The 13,570-nt window shown below is 37.8% G+C and overlaps 1 long non-coding RNA gene across 1 annotated transcript in view; it reads left to right on the top strand.

The window, feature by feature from the left end:
- The first annotated feature begins 8,107 nt into the window (after positions 1–8,107).
- The window catches only part of LOC144761927 (uncharacterized), a 513,437-nt gene continuing 507,974 nt past the window's right edge, over positions 8,108–13,570 (top strand). The window contains exon 1 of the long non-coding RNA XR_013595953.1: positions 8,108–8,187. This is a non-coding gene — a long non-coding RNA (uncharacterized LOC144761927). The remainder of the gene's footprint in view (positions 8,188–13,570) is intronic.

Genomic DNA, 13,570 nt, shown 5'->3' with positions numbered 1-13,570 from the left:
CAAATTATCTATGTTTACACAATCATTTGATTTTTGTCATCGCAAAGTTATGATGGAAGGAAACACATTCATTGGTTGAGTTGAGATGTACAACACCAGTCTATGAGTTTTTAACTTGTGAATTTATTGAACTAAACGTGAAGATAATTAAACAGGGTAACAATGAAAAACCAAACCAAAAACTAAAGAAGTCAGTCATGGTGAATGAAACCATAGTTGGTGAGCCAAAACTGTTTGAAGTCCAATGTTCAAAATACGTTGGCATCAGAAAGGTAAATGTGTCTGGAAATAGTCCACAGAGTGAATAGTAGAAACACATATGAGAAAATTAGGGTCAGGGGTTCTTGCTGGTGGTGGTAGAGATCTTGGCATCCTCTCCCCCTGATAATCCGGATGAACTTCCCCTCATGCAGGTGTGTGGGGGTCCACATTTGCATGGCCTGGGTGGCTGTAGGTAGTTCTTCCTGTGACAGGGCCTTCCTCTTGTGGCCATGGCAGAGGTAGATGGGCCAGATTTTATAGGACCACATGAAGGGGTAGATGTTGCTGGGAAAGCCCTGCACATATGACTGTAAATGTCCTGCAGCACCCCAGTCAGGGAACCCATATTGGAGTTGGAAGCCTCCATCTGATAATTGTTTTCCCTCTACAATTGCTGCATCTTCTATCGGACCTCAGTGAGTACCTGCCCCATGTCTTGGGACTGATAATAGACTCCCAAGACTTGGTCGATGGTTGTCTGGGTGAAAGTGGCCCCAGAGGACACAGTATGCAGGCCCACATAGTCCCTCCCACAACCCATGCCCCACTACCCTGTGCCCTTGGCTCAGTATCCCCATTCAACTGGGTCCTGGGTGAGCTGGAACTGGTGGTGCTGTGGTCTCAGCATTCTCAGAACTGTTGGGCACATGATCAGTGTTACAGTGGTAGGAACACAGGAAGTGTAGGCTTCAGTTAGTGGAGGTGTTACAGCTGGGGTGGGAGGTGGTGGTGTGGGCCCAGTGAGTCTCACTGTAGCCGTCTGCCCAGACTCAGCAGATGGACAAGGATCCTCATCTTCATCCAGAATACCAGGAGTGTTGTCCTCACTGAAGGCTTGATCCTCCGCTGGAATGGAGGCCTCTTCAGTAGCATATTCCTGGCCATCTGCTCTGTTAGTTAGATCTATTGAGAAACTGGGGACATTGTTGTTAGTAAACGTGTGTATTATACATCCAAAAATGTTTGAGACAAACTGTAGATACCCAGAAGAAAACAATCTAGAGACTATTATGATTATTGCTTTCAGTGTATGTCCTGAAATGTTTATGAAGTGATTAGTAAGTATTGCTATCATCTTCCAACCATTCAACCCGCACAGTGGAGAGGTGAAATGTGCAGTGGACAATTCCAAGGCCTAGCTGACTTCACAACAGACATTTACACAACATGAATGGATGTTTGGCATTAGTAATCATGTGAACAGTGCAATTTCAGTCAATTATATTTAGCAAAGTAATTTTCACACACTACATTTTTTTGATTTGTGAAACTCATGACTTTAATTCAATTGGTTTAGAAGAACAGGACAATATTCAGAAAACAAAGCAAACCATTTTCAGAAGAGAACATTATATAGAGATTGATCACTACATGACACTTTACCATATATGGAAATATGTTAGACTAGAGAGAATAAGCAATATGACAAAACAATATTCTTGTGACGAAACAGAAACAGGGCATTGTGGTAGTTGTAGTCATTTCAAAGACAACTTACCAACACTGAAAAATGATTAGAGCAACATACCTGTGGAAAATATGCAGTTGAAATGGGCCAAACACTTATATTATGACACATAAAAAGATAATAGGTTATTTGGTGTTCTAACACGTAGAGGCACCATACCATCATGTGACATGTAATGGAGATTGACCCCTGTATAGAAAAACAACCAGGACATTATCCACTCATTGTTTTTAAATATATCCTGGTTCACGGGGAATAAAGTAATTCAGTTAAAATCCCGGAGATACTTTTAAACCACACCACTTCAGAACATTCACAAAAATCAAATCAGCTCCACTGTAACCAGGTGTCGCAGCACCGCTGAGTAGCATTCGGCTACTCAGCTGGAAACCCAATGAGAAAGGATGACACAAACTAGGTTGGTGTGTGAGGGTTCTTTTACCAAACCCTTGTGGTGCCAGGCATGGCAGTGTTGTATAGCAATTTAGATTGGTCAATCCAAGTTGTTTTTCTATACTTACTTAGGCACAAGGAAGGCCCGGCCCATTCACGGTCCTAGCTCTCTTATTTGTTCTTCCTAAGATTGACTCCTGTAATCTTAGATCCAACACAACACATTCACACAAATAATCCAAATGAACTGATACTGATACTTTGAGGTTTCTATGTTAGGAAAATATGTGCAGAACACATTGGCAACAGCTGAGTTGCAAAAAAAACAGGACATTGAGGTTTAGTGAAACTGAGTAAAGTGTAACTTACCAGACTCCACTCCACCAGGTATTCCTGTCAAGCCTTCCTTCAGGGTGTAGGATCCGCAAGATTGTCTCCTCACAAGCCATGAGTTGCAAGAGGGGCATGGGAGAACCACCACCAATCCTTTGGGCCTCCAGGTGAAGCTTGGAGGCCAGGGACCGCACCCTCACCTGCAAGTCATTGCACCTCACCTTTAATTTCCTCCTGTGTGCACAGGTTGTTTGCGTCAACATTCACTCTGTCGCCTATTCTGGCCCACATTTCCCATTTCTGAGATAGTATGTATTTTGGTCTTGGGCTCCAAACAATTGTGGCTCTACTCTTATGATTTCATGCACAGTGACTGACAATTCTCTCTCAGTAAAATTGGTATTTTTGGGCCCTGGCATTGTGCAAAGAAATATGATGAAATCAAATTAATTAACTGAAAGGAAATATATGAAAGAAGATAAAGGGACAAGAAACAGGGAAAAGCAGGAAAATAAATGTACTTAACTGGCAAACATCCTGATTGAAAATACTGCGACGCAGTGTAATGGCAAAGGATCATCGTCTGAAATGGAGTGTGTTTTACCGTGTGGTATGCAGGTGTTTCCATTTGGCCATTGTTAATCAGGTTGTGTTATACTAGCATCTATCCAATGGACACAGTGATCGTGCTTTGATGCGCGCGTACCACAATGGACTCAATCCATCAGGGCCTCACCGCTAGGAGACAGCCAGCACAACTGTGAGTTCTTAATCTGCTCAGTGGGAACCTGCCGCCTAGACTGCGATGGAGTACTTTTCCACCAGAATTGAAATATGCTGCATTGGCAGCAGTGAGCCGCGACAATGGCAGGAAACGCGCTGTAAATGCAGATGGCGAGCCAGCCTGCATGCATCTAAAGACAGCGGGCAAAAGACCATCAACTTGGTAGAGTACTTGTGACCGCCGCAGGAACGGGACAGCGGTAAGACCCCAGGATCTAAATCAGGCCTTATGTTATGATAGAAATGAATGGCAGCTTTAAAAGTAGGCTTGAAAATATTAAATGTTTGTGTTATAAATTATTGTAGACGTTTAAAAACTCTGTAAATATGTTAAAAGAAATTGTAAAATATATGTTAAATAGTACTATAAAAGTCTAATACTAAACTAGTGTTATTTGATATATGTTAAAAATGTATATATCATTACATAAAACTTTATTATTTTTTCAAATAGAAAATGTATATGTTAAAAAAGTATAAATGAAATAAAACAACCTGTAGCAATGTGAAATATATGTGTATGTGTGACTGACATTACAAACTGTATTACATGTAACATGAAAAAATAAATATGTAAAATGTATTATACAGCAAATGTATATGGAAAAGTGTTTTCCTTTGTTTAAAAATGAAGTAGTATGTAAAAAAATTAAAAACGTGTGTGTTAAATATTTAAAAAATGTATAAATAAAATATTTGTTGAACTATAGAAGTGCATTATTTAAATAACACAACACACAAATTCTACATACTAACCAACTCTACAAAAATACAATACCTCAGTACAACCTATACATTTCCCCTATTGCTTTTCTACAATACATTAGCCATTAAAAACCAAATTACATTGTTAGGATATACTGAACCAAACCTTTTTTTCAAACACGTACATTAAAAGGATAATACATACTATTCCCACCTCAAACTAAACTACACTAGACAGACTTTAAAAATAAAGTGGCGGCATTTACTAGTCCAACTCCAATCTAACTCATTTTAGGGAACATTTTAGAAATTGAAGGGACAATAATTACTATTCCAACGCCAATATAAACTATTTGGGGAAGATGTTGGATGCTGAAGGGATCGCATTTACTGGTCTCACTCCAGTCTAAGCCTTGGGGAATGTGTCAGGCACTAAATGGGTCAAAATTACTATTCTCTCTTCAATCTAAAGCAATTTGGGGAAGATGTCAGACACTTTAGGTGTCAGATTTACTGATCGTACTCCAATCTAAACAACTGTGGTGAATGTGTTGGACACTTGCAAAAGTCAAAATTACTATTCCTACTCAACTCTAAACCATTTTGTGAAAGCAAATTAATTCCTTATTCTAAATTAAACTGTAGGAAAGGTTTAACCTATTAAAGACATCAGAATTACTATTACACCTCATAATAAAGAAGGTTTATATAATTATAAAGAATTAAAAATATTACATATACTATTAACACAAAAAAATTGCACCATAGATATTATACTTCACAAGCAATACACATGAAAAAAATAAAATAGAAAAAAATAGAAATGTAAAATAATTCATACATTTACAATTTAAATATTACTTTTTGTGAAAACATATATTTTTTTAATTTGGAAAGAATATTTGATAAAAAAAGAAATTATAGATTTCTTAATGTATTAAAACATGCAATTAATATTCAACAATACAAAAAAGATATCTAAGGTAATAAAATGTAAAAACACCCAGAAACAATGCAAACTATACATACAAATATATGATGTAACTTAAATAAACAAAATAAAAACACAATTGAAACATTTCATTTGTAAATATATATTATTTATACTTCAATATAAATAAATTTCATAAACATTATTTAAAAAAATTTAAATATATTTTTAAAAATCTCCCCACCATTTCTTCTGTAAAGCCTGCATCTTGCTACTAAAAAATACAAATAAGAAGTGTAAAGTTTCACAAGAAAGCATTAAATATGCAATACAATATTCTATAATAAAAATAAACTACAAAAATAATAAACAATACAACACCAAAAAACATAGGTCCTAATTTAGATCTTGGCAAATGGGTTACTCCATCACAATGGTGCCAAATATATATCGTCCACTGAAATATAAATCTCATTATGGCCTATTGGGTATATATTTCAGCAGATGGGATATCCATTACCGTTCTGACGGGGTAAAAAGCGTCCACCGACATCTAAATCAGGCCTGAACACTAAAGCAAACATTAACATTACAAAAACATTAAAAAACATGATATTTGTAACAATTAAATCACACTAAAAAACAGTTTTCTTAACTGTGATATTCTGATCGCTGATCTTTTCCACATGGTGGTATTCTTGTGACTGATGTTCTGGTATCACATCATTGATAGTTTGTCCAAACACCCTGAATTCGACAGATGATTTTTGTGAAAATTATTCTATCCTAGCGGGCACATTTATAAAAAAGTTCATGCAACATAAGGCAGCAAGCAAAGTTGCATACCTTCCTGCACAAAAACAACCTTTAGAGGAATATACCTCTGTTTATGAATGCAGCACGCATACAAATTGAAGTAATGAGGAGAAATGACAAATATTTCTCCTCACTATGCCACCGTCATGTAAGTGCACCACGTGTCGCTATGTGCTACCTTGAATTACTTTGTAATTACTAAACCATCCAAAGCCATGCAGAGTGGCTTTGAGACGCTTTGTAAATGGCAAAAATGGTTTTGCTCTAAAAAAGTGACACAACCCCGATGCAAAATTATAGTAAATCTGTTCCTAGATGTTATACAGGTGTCCATTTTATCCCCTATGCTATTTATCATCTCCATAGTGATTTAAACTTGGTTCCAGGATGATTCCATGTTATTAAATACATATGATGCCTTTCAGATTGATTAAAGAGAGGTGGGCTTAAAAAGCCAGATTGAGGCCTTGGTAAAATACTGTGAAGACATTTATTTCCATACATGCTTTTAATGAATGAAAAATTATTTATTTTGGAATCCGGTTAAGATCCTAGTATTACCAACCTGATTAAAAGAAGGTGTAAGTTATGAGATTGGTCATGTACAAAGAAATCATACTTGGCTTTAAGCACTAATGGACTCATTATGATTAAGTAAAAGGTAGAGAGTGCCACCATTCAGTTTTGAAAGCTGAGTGAACATTTCTGGCAACTGTCTATTCATGAGTACGTTGACTGTGTTGCATGTGCACATCGATACTTAAATTAAGTGGGGGCATTCATGCGGAAATTATAACTAAAAGATGATGGCCCCCTTAGGCGGGCTGAAGGGGACAATAGGTTGTGTTCGGTCTGGGCTGTCCTAACCATGCTTAGTATGTGAGAGCGTGGTTCGTATAATTTGAGAACTCTAGACTGGGTTAAGTTTTAAGAGCTAATGCTTCACAGTTTTCAAGTCTTTGCTGAAAACAATTTTCTTACAGAAGACAGTAAGAGTGGACATAAAATGTATGCTATCTAAATCATCTATGAGAAAATGTGTTGTTACTGGATAAAGATTAAGACCATGCTATGTAGGAGGTGTTCCTTTACCTAAAATTAATATTGAACAGGATTATTTTAAATTCAAGGGTAATCCTTCCCCTGATCCACGGCACAACATTTAAATTAGGTAAAGTTAACCAACTCAACTAAAACTGTATTTTTTGTGTTTTTCCTACTGATCATCAATTTTTCAATTGTCCAAACTCAGACACTCTTGCAATGCTTCATCATAATTATGCATAAAATACATTTGCACTTGAAGAACACACTTTTTGAAGAGCTTATATCCGTAACTATAACAGCTAGTTAGAGAATTCTAGAAATTATTCAATATTTCTTATTTCCAACATAATTGAGTCAATTTTAGGCCCTAATTGAGAGCGGGCTGAAGATGTCCAACCTTTGTCCAACCCCTGTTGGTGCAGGTTTTGGAATTCTGAGTTTTGAGTACTTTACTACACCTGGTAATTATCAGGTCTCATCAAAGTTGCACCCTTCATTAGCAAAGGAATTTAATAGAGGGAAACAAATACAGTATTTACAGTGACGTGAATTTTGGTGCAGTAAACACTAAAATCCGCATGTTATTCCCCCAAAACATAGAATAGGTGTAATGATTTGCACCTGATAGATTCTGAACCCTGGAGAATCAGATTTTATCTGGTTCGATAAATAGCGCCTGCCCTTTTGGGGCACTCGTAATCATGGCCAAAGACATTCTTGTAACACTCCCATTATTGCCTATGATTCTTTCTTCATTCATAAAAAGTTAATTCATGTGCTTTGCAATTCATTATTTACTCTTTACATAAACGCTGGAACAGGCTCGTATTTTGATGACAGAATGTTGTTGCAGGCCACTTGATTCTTTGCAATATCTAATCTATTTTACATTTGATTGTGCATATTTGATGTAAGAACAGTTGTACTTATTATTAGAGGCTTATTTATTTTTGATACACATCACTAATGAACCGTATAATTATATGACAACAAAGCTGATAAATGTAATAGATCAATTTAAGAGCAAAGTGTTCCTAAATTTGTTTAATACTTTTACATGATGCATAGTAATATTTTCGAGGTTATATTTAATTTGGTGAATGCATGTGGTGTTTATCTGACTTGTAAAAATAAAGAAGGAAAAATATAAATAAATAATACATTTCTATGATACGATCAATGATAAAGATTGAGAAGTAAATACATTATACTGAAACATAAAAAATGCAATGACTATGGAGAGTCTATTACTTGATGCATCTTCAAGTTCCAGCATGTATAATATCCTATTTATAAACTGCATTTAATAGAAATTCAATAGATCACAATTCGTCAGACAACTAATGCTGACAAATTACATCTTTATTTTCAGCCTTACGTGGAAGCAGAAAACAGGAGAGTTTATAACCATCTAGTGTGTGCCACGGCAAAGAATCACGCCTTCAACATGGTAAGATGATACAAACATTTACTTTAACTAACTGAGAGACATCAGTTACAGCACCTCACTGGAAAATAGCAGCAGCTTGGAATCTCAGCACTAGCAAAGTTCACATTTTCCCAAATCACAGAACAGAACAATTGGCAACTCGCATAAATAAATTATGCCACTTTAACACCGCTAACCATTCCTAATGTGCTTATGCTCTCTCCTTTAAACATGGTAAAATTGGATCACACCCAATTGGCACTTTTAATTTACTTGTACAATCCCTGGTAAAGAGGTACTACATTTACCCAAGACCTGTATATTAAGTGTTACTAGAAGGCCCACAGTACTGATTGTACCATCCTCTTAAGTAGTCTTTTAAACTTGTCTCAGGCCTGCCATTGCAGCATGTATGGCAATTCTAAACTAACATTTTGACCTGGCAAAATAAATCTTTTGCCAGGTCTAGACTTAGCTTTTTAATTTTTTTTAATATATATAAGTCACCCCTTGGACAGGGCCTGAACAGCCCATAGGGCAGGGTGCACTGTATTTCCTGACTACTGCAAGGCCTACCTCTCTCTTAGGATAAAATTGGGTTAAATTATTGCATGTAACACATGATGAATTTCACTTGGCAGCAGGTAGGAAGGTCATGTTTGGTGTCTAAGAAATTGTACTTAAAAATCTTCTTTAATGGTAAAGTTGGATTTTAAGTTACATTTTTGAAAATGCCACTTTTAGAAAGTTATTATTTTTCTGCCTTAACTATTTGGTGCTTTCAGCATGTTGCTAGGTCACATGACTGGGCGTAGTTGGCAGTTGCACTTTGTGTTTTCCTCCCAGACAGCCACACAATAGATGGAAGGATTAGGTGTGCCTGGCAGGACCAGCAGCTAGCAGCATGGGGGAGTGGGTACTGGGCACAGACCCATTGCAGCTGAATAGTATGTGCTCTGCCTTCACACAAAGGATTTGGCACCACTGCATTGTTCAAGCATTTAAGCTTGGAGCCATTACAAGGGAGACAGGGAACTTCAAGAACTTCTAAGAGAATGCTCTAGAAACTTCAATGCTTGCATCAAGAATAAATATTGAACCTGCAGACCCAGCTCTTCAGCATATTCCGGGACGTGTGTATGCTACAGAAGATGTACTGCTGTGCTGCTTTGCTGCCAGATGGACCACCACTCTGCTGCTCTGTTACTCTGCAGCCTGCTGCCCCGCTTGCTGAGAAGAAAGATAGGACCTGCACTCTTCATCCCACGCTGCAGTGTCTGCAAGTGTCAGCTGACTGACATCTGTTTTGAGCTACAGGGACATAATAAGCTCCAGAGGTTCCCAGCAACTGCTCAGCTGACCTGCTGTCGGTACCTGCTGCCTGGACCTGCTTGAGCCCTACTGGCCTCTCCTGGAGAGAGTTTGTGAACTCCAATAGGTGCCCCTCAGTTTTTGGACCCTTGTTGTGGCATCAATTGAGCTCTTCTCCAAAGATAAGGAGAAATCCTGATGATTTGGGATCTTTGAAAACTGCCCTTTTGTGCCAACGTGAAGTTCAGGTGAAACCAACTCTTCATACCACAGCAATTGCCAACTGTGTCCAGCAGCGTGAGATCTGCACTTGGTGCTACTGCATCGACAGCTCACTGTGACTGCCAACTTGAAGCTCCAGCAACGGCTGTCCATGACGCCTGACAGGATCTTCGCTCTACATTGACGACCATCTGCGATGCCTGGACTGATTTTCGTGATACCTCAGTGACCATCCACGATGCTCTCCTTACTCCTCACCGCCCCTTTGACTGTGAAATCTTTGCACTGGACTTTGAAGGTAACTCTTTCAGTGGGTCTAATATGACACCGGTATCTGGCCCGCACTCCATCGCGGTTGGACTGAACTTGTGACTTTATCCTGGTCTTGCACAGCCAGATAATCACGAGTAGTGAATTGCGATTTGTGCTTTTTTAGGCGCTTTACTTACCTGAACTCTTTAAAACTGCATATCTCTGGTTCTACTGATTTTATTTTTGTTGTTTTGGTGTTAAATAATTTATTACATTTTACTTTATTTTTCTAAATTAGTGTGGGATATTTTCTGTTGTGTTTTCACTTCATTACTATTTGAGTTGCTGCATAAATACTTTCCACATTTCTTCTAAGTGTAGCCTGACTGCTTTTGTGCCAAGCTACCAGAGGGTTAACCACAGTTAAATGTAGGTTTGATCAGGACTCCTCCCTGAAAGAAATCGTGGGTGCTGCTTGAGTAGGTTTTTCCCCCATCTCAATCAGTAACCCAACTTCCAACATCCAGTTTCAGTTTTTTCTTTTTCCTTTTGAAAATTGCTTTGCTATTGCTTGCTTTTTGTTTCACTGTTCCTGAAGGGGATATGGTCCTGCTGTGGTACCATAGCTAGGTATGTTGGTTCATCATTATTCCTGATGAATACATTCATGTGACCAATTGTGCAGGTGGGACATTTTACTAATTTGTTGAACCTCAAGTGATCACTTTGCTATTAGGTTGAAAATCTTCCATTGAAAGAATTGTCTTGATGAGTATTTGTAGATAAAAGATTAGTCTGTTAATTTCCAGTATGAAGAAGGTTATATATTCTGGCTTGTGGTACATACCTGCTGCAAAGGAGGAATCTGTTTAACACCCTGACCGCGGTGCGAATTTTGCCGCGGTGCTGGTGATTTATTGAGTGGGAGGGGTTCGGACGGCACCCGGTTGTCCTCCGCACACACCCACTGTGACGTCGGACGGCCGGGGGCCGTCCGACGCATGGAAGGGGTTAAATAGATTTCCCACTTGTTGGTATGCAAATCAATGCAGTGAAGGATATGTCCTGGGCCCCTGCCAAGTCACTTTTTCAGTATAAATTCCTTTACGCTACTTACTATTCAGAATCCCTGTTGATAGATGACTATTAAACCGTTTGAGCTTCTCAATTAATATGGTGACTGCATTCTTTATGTTTTTTATTTTTTTATTTATAGCCAATCATAACCCTAGAATCAGTAATACACACTTATAATCAATATACAGCAGACATAAACATTAAGCCATACAATGTAGGACAAGATGAGAATACAATAATTACATCACTTGAACCTCTGCATATGTATGGTAAAGTACCTTATACTTTACATTGCTAGTTACATACAATTAATATTACATATTTACGACATAGTGTCCCTGGAGACAACTTTATTAAACAGGATGAGGTAACAGGTATCAAATTATATCTGTTCATAGAGGCTGTTGTCCCCGGGTGAACTGTCAGGCTTCAGGTTGGCATAGTGCCCTGATAAGATTGTATCTGTATAATATTATTTTATTTTGTCTCACCCTGTACAGAGTAAACAGCAGTAGTGCTTGTCATGTTCAGATACAGTGTATGCTTTCATAGATACATGTCCTATTAAGGCCTAGTCCCAAGCCATCAGTTAGGTATCACCACACCTCAAACAATTGTGTGTATATCAAGTTTATATTAATAAAGTTGTCTCCAGGGACATTGTCATAATTATGTAATATTACATTGTATGTAAATAGCAATGTAAAGTATAAGGTACTTTATCATACATATGCAGAGGTTCAAGTGATGTAATTACTTAAGTACGTATATGAAGAAATAAGAGTGATAAAATGTATATATACAGACTTTGACCATTCCAATATGGATGCCAATTTCTTTGTTGTTACACTTACATCTGTCATAATTATACGAATTAGAGTGTTATACACCAATGCTTATGACTGTACTAAACAATGTATTCAGACCTGTACAACAATCAGTGAATGTAACTGATGAAGGCGCACATACAGCAAGAATTTTACTTTTTCTTTATGTATCTTGCCACTCCAACATGGATGCCAGGGTACTTGTATCACAAGTCCCTTTTTGCCTTCTGTAAAAGACTATGTAGTACTGCCTGTCCCACAGTTTCAGTGTGTGAGCAAGCCTGCATGGTCAGGCGAAACACGTTACTGATAAATAAACCAACTTGTGGTATTACAATCCCCAGAGTGATCGCTTCATTGATGACCGGCATGCTCCGCCGGCACCAAGCGATCCAACTGCCTCGGGCGAGGTGAGACAGCAGGAGCGCACAGACTATGAAGTATATATATATATATTTGTAAATGTTATATAATTTAAAAATTATAAAATACATTTAAAGTAAAAGTTGTATTAATTGTTTTAAAGTAAATATATATTATTATCTATGTGTGTTTAACTTTTTTAAATCAATTGTATTTGTTATATTTGTTAAAAAATATATTAAATCTAATTTGTTTTTTAAATTAATTGTATTATTTAATGTATTTAATATTTATTATTTTATAGATATAAAAATCAATATTTTGTACATCTCACAGACACTGAAAATCAGAGACTGTATTCACTGATTTAGCAAGAGAGGACCTTAACTATGGTTCAATATATAAAGCAAATAAAAGAAGTAGAGCGGGCAACCCTGTATGTTGCCCCTTAAGATCGTAAATGGAAGAGAGCAGTTCTGGCCATACACTAACTTAGCCCTAGGATTCTTATAGAGGGATTGTAACCACTTGGTAAACCTGCCACCAATACCAAGAGCCCTCATTGTTGCCCATAGACATTCCCATATAACCCGGTCGAACGTCTTCTCAGTGTCTAACAATATCAAACCATTCCTTTGAGCGCTTCTTCCAGCCACACCAAATGCCGCAATTCCTGTGTTGGTATGACTTGTGGTATCTCTACCGGATACAAAGACATGTTGTTGAGGCGACACCACAGTCTCAATTCAAGAGGCCAGTCAGGCTGCTAATATCTTTGAGAATACCTTTGTATCTAAATTAATCAAGGACATGGACAGATAGGAGCCCCTATTCTCTGGTAACGTATCCTTCTTTAAAAATACAGCTATGCTAGTGAGATTCCCTGTGGCAGGGGCCTCCCCCACATCAATATGCCTTCTTAAGTTAATGAAGTCCGGTAGTATGATATCTATGAACACTTTGTAGAATTCAAGCGGGATAACATCTTCACCAGCAGCCTTTCTGGAGGAAAGAGCTTTAATAGCAGTCTCTACTTCTAGCTCACAGATTTCTTCCTCCAGTACAGACACCTGCCTAGCTGTTAAGTGAGGAAGTCCACGCTCCTGTAGACTATGCAAGAGATCTAACCAATTGATTAATTGTGGCTGACTATACACCTCTTGCTTAAACAATGTAAACGTCTCTGCAGTAGCCTGGGGAGTAGTGTAAAGGACTGCATCACTGAGTATGGTACCACTACTTGCACACCTAGATCTTTTATCTGAGATCTTGTGGGCTATTATTTGGCCGCCATTTTTACCTTATTCATACTGAAGTACTTTGTTTTTATGAAAACTAGCAGGTGCCTTTTC

Source organism: Lissotriton helveticus, chromosome 6, assembly GCF_964261635.1.
Source record: "Lissotriton helveticus chromosome 6, aLisHel1.1, whole genome shotgun sequence".
Classification (NCBI taxonomy): domain Eukaryota; kingdom Metazoa; phylum Chordata; class Amphibia; order Caudata; family Salamandridae; genus Lissotriton; species Lissotriton helveticus.
The sequence above is the reverse complement of the archived record's forward strand: the minus strand, read 5'-3'. Positions and strand labels throughout refer to the sequence as shown.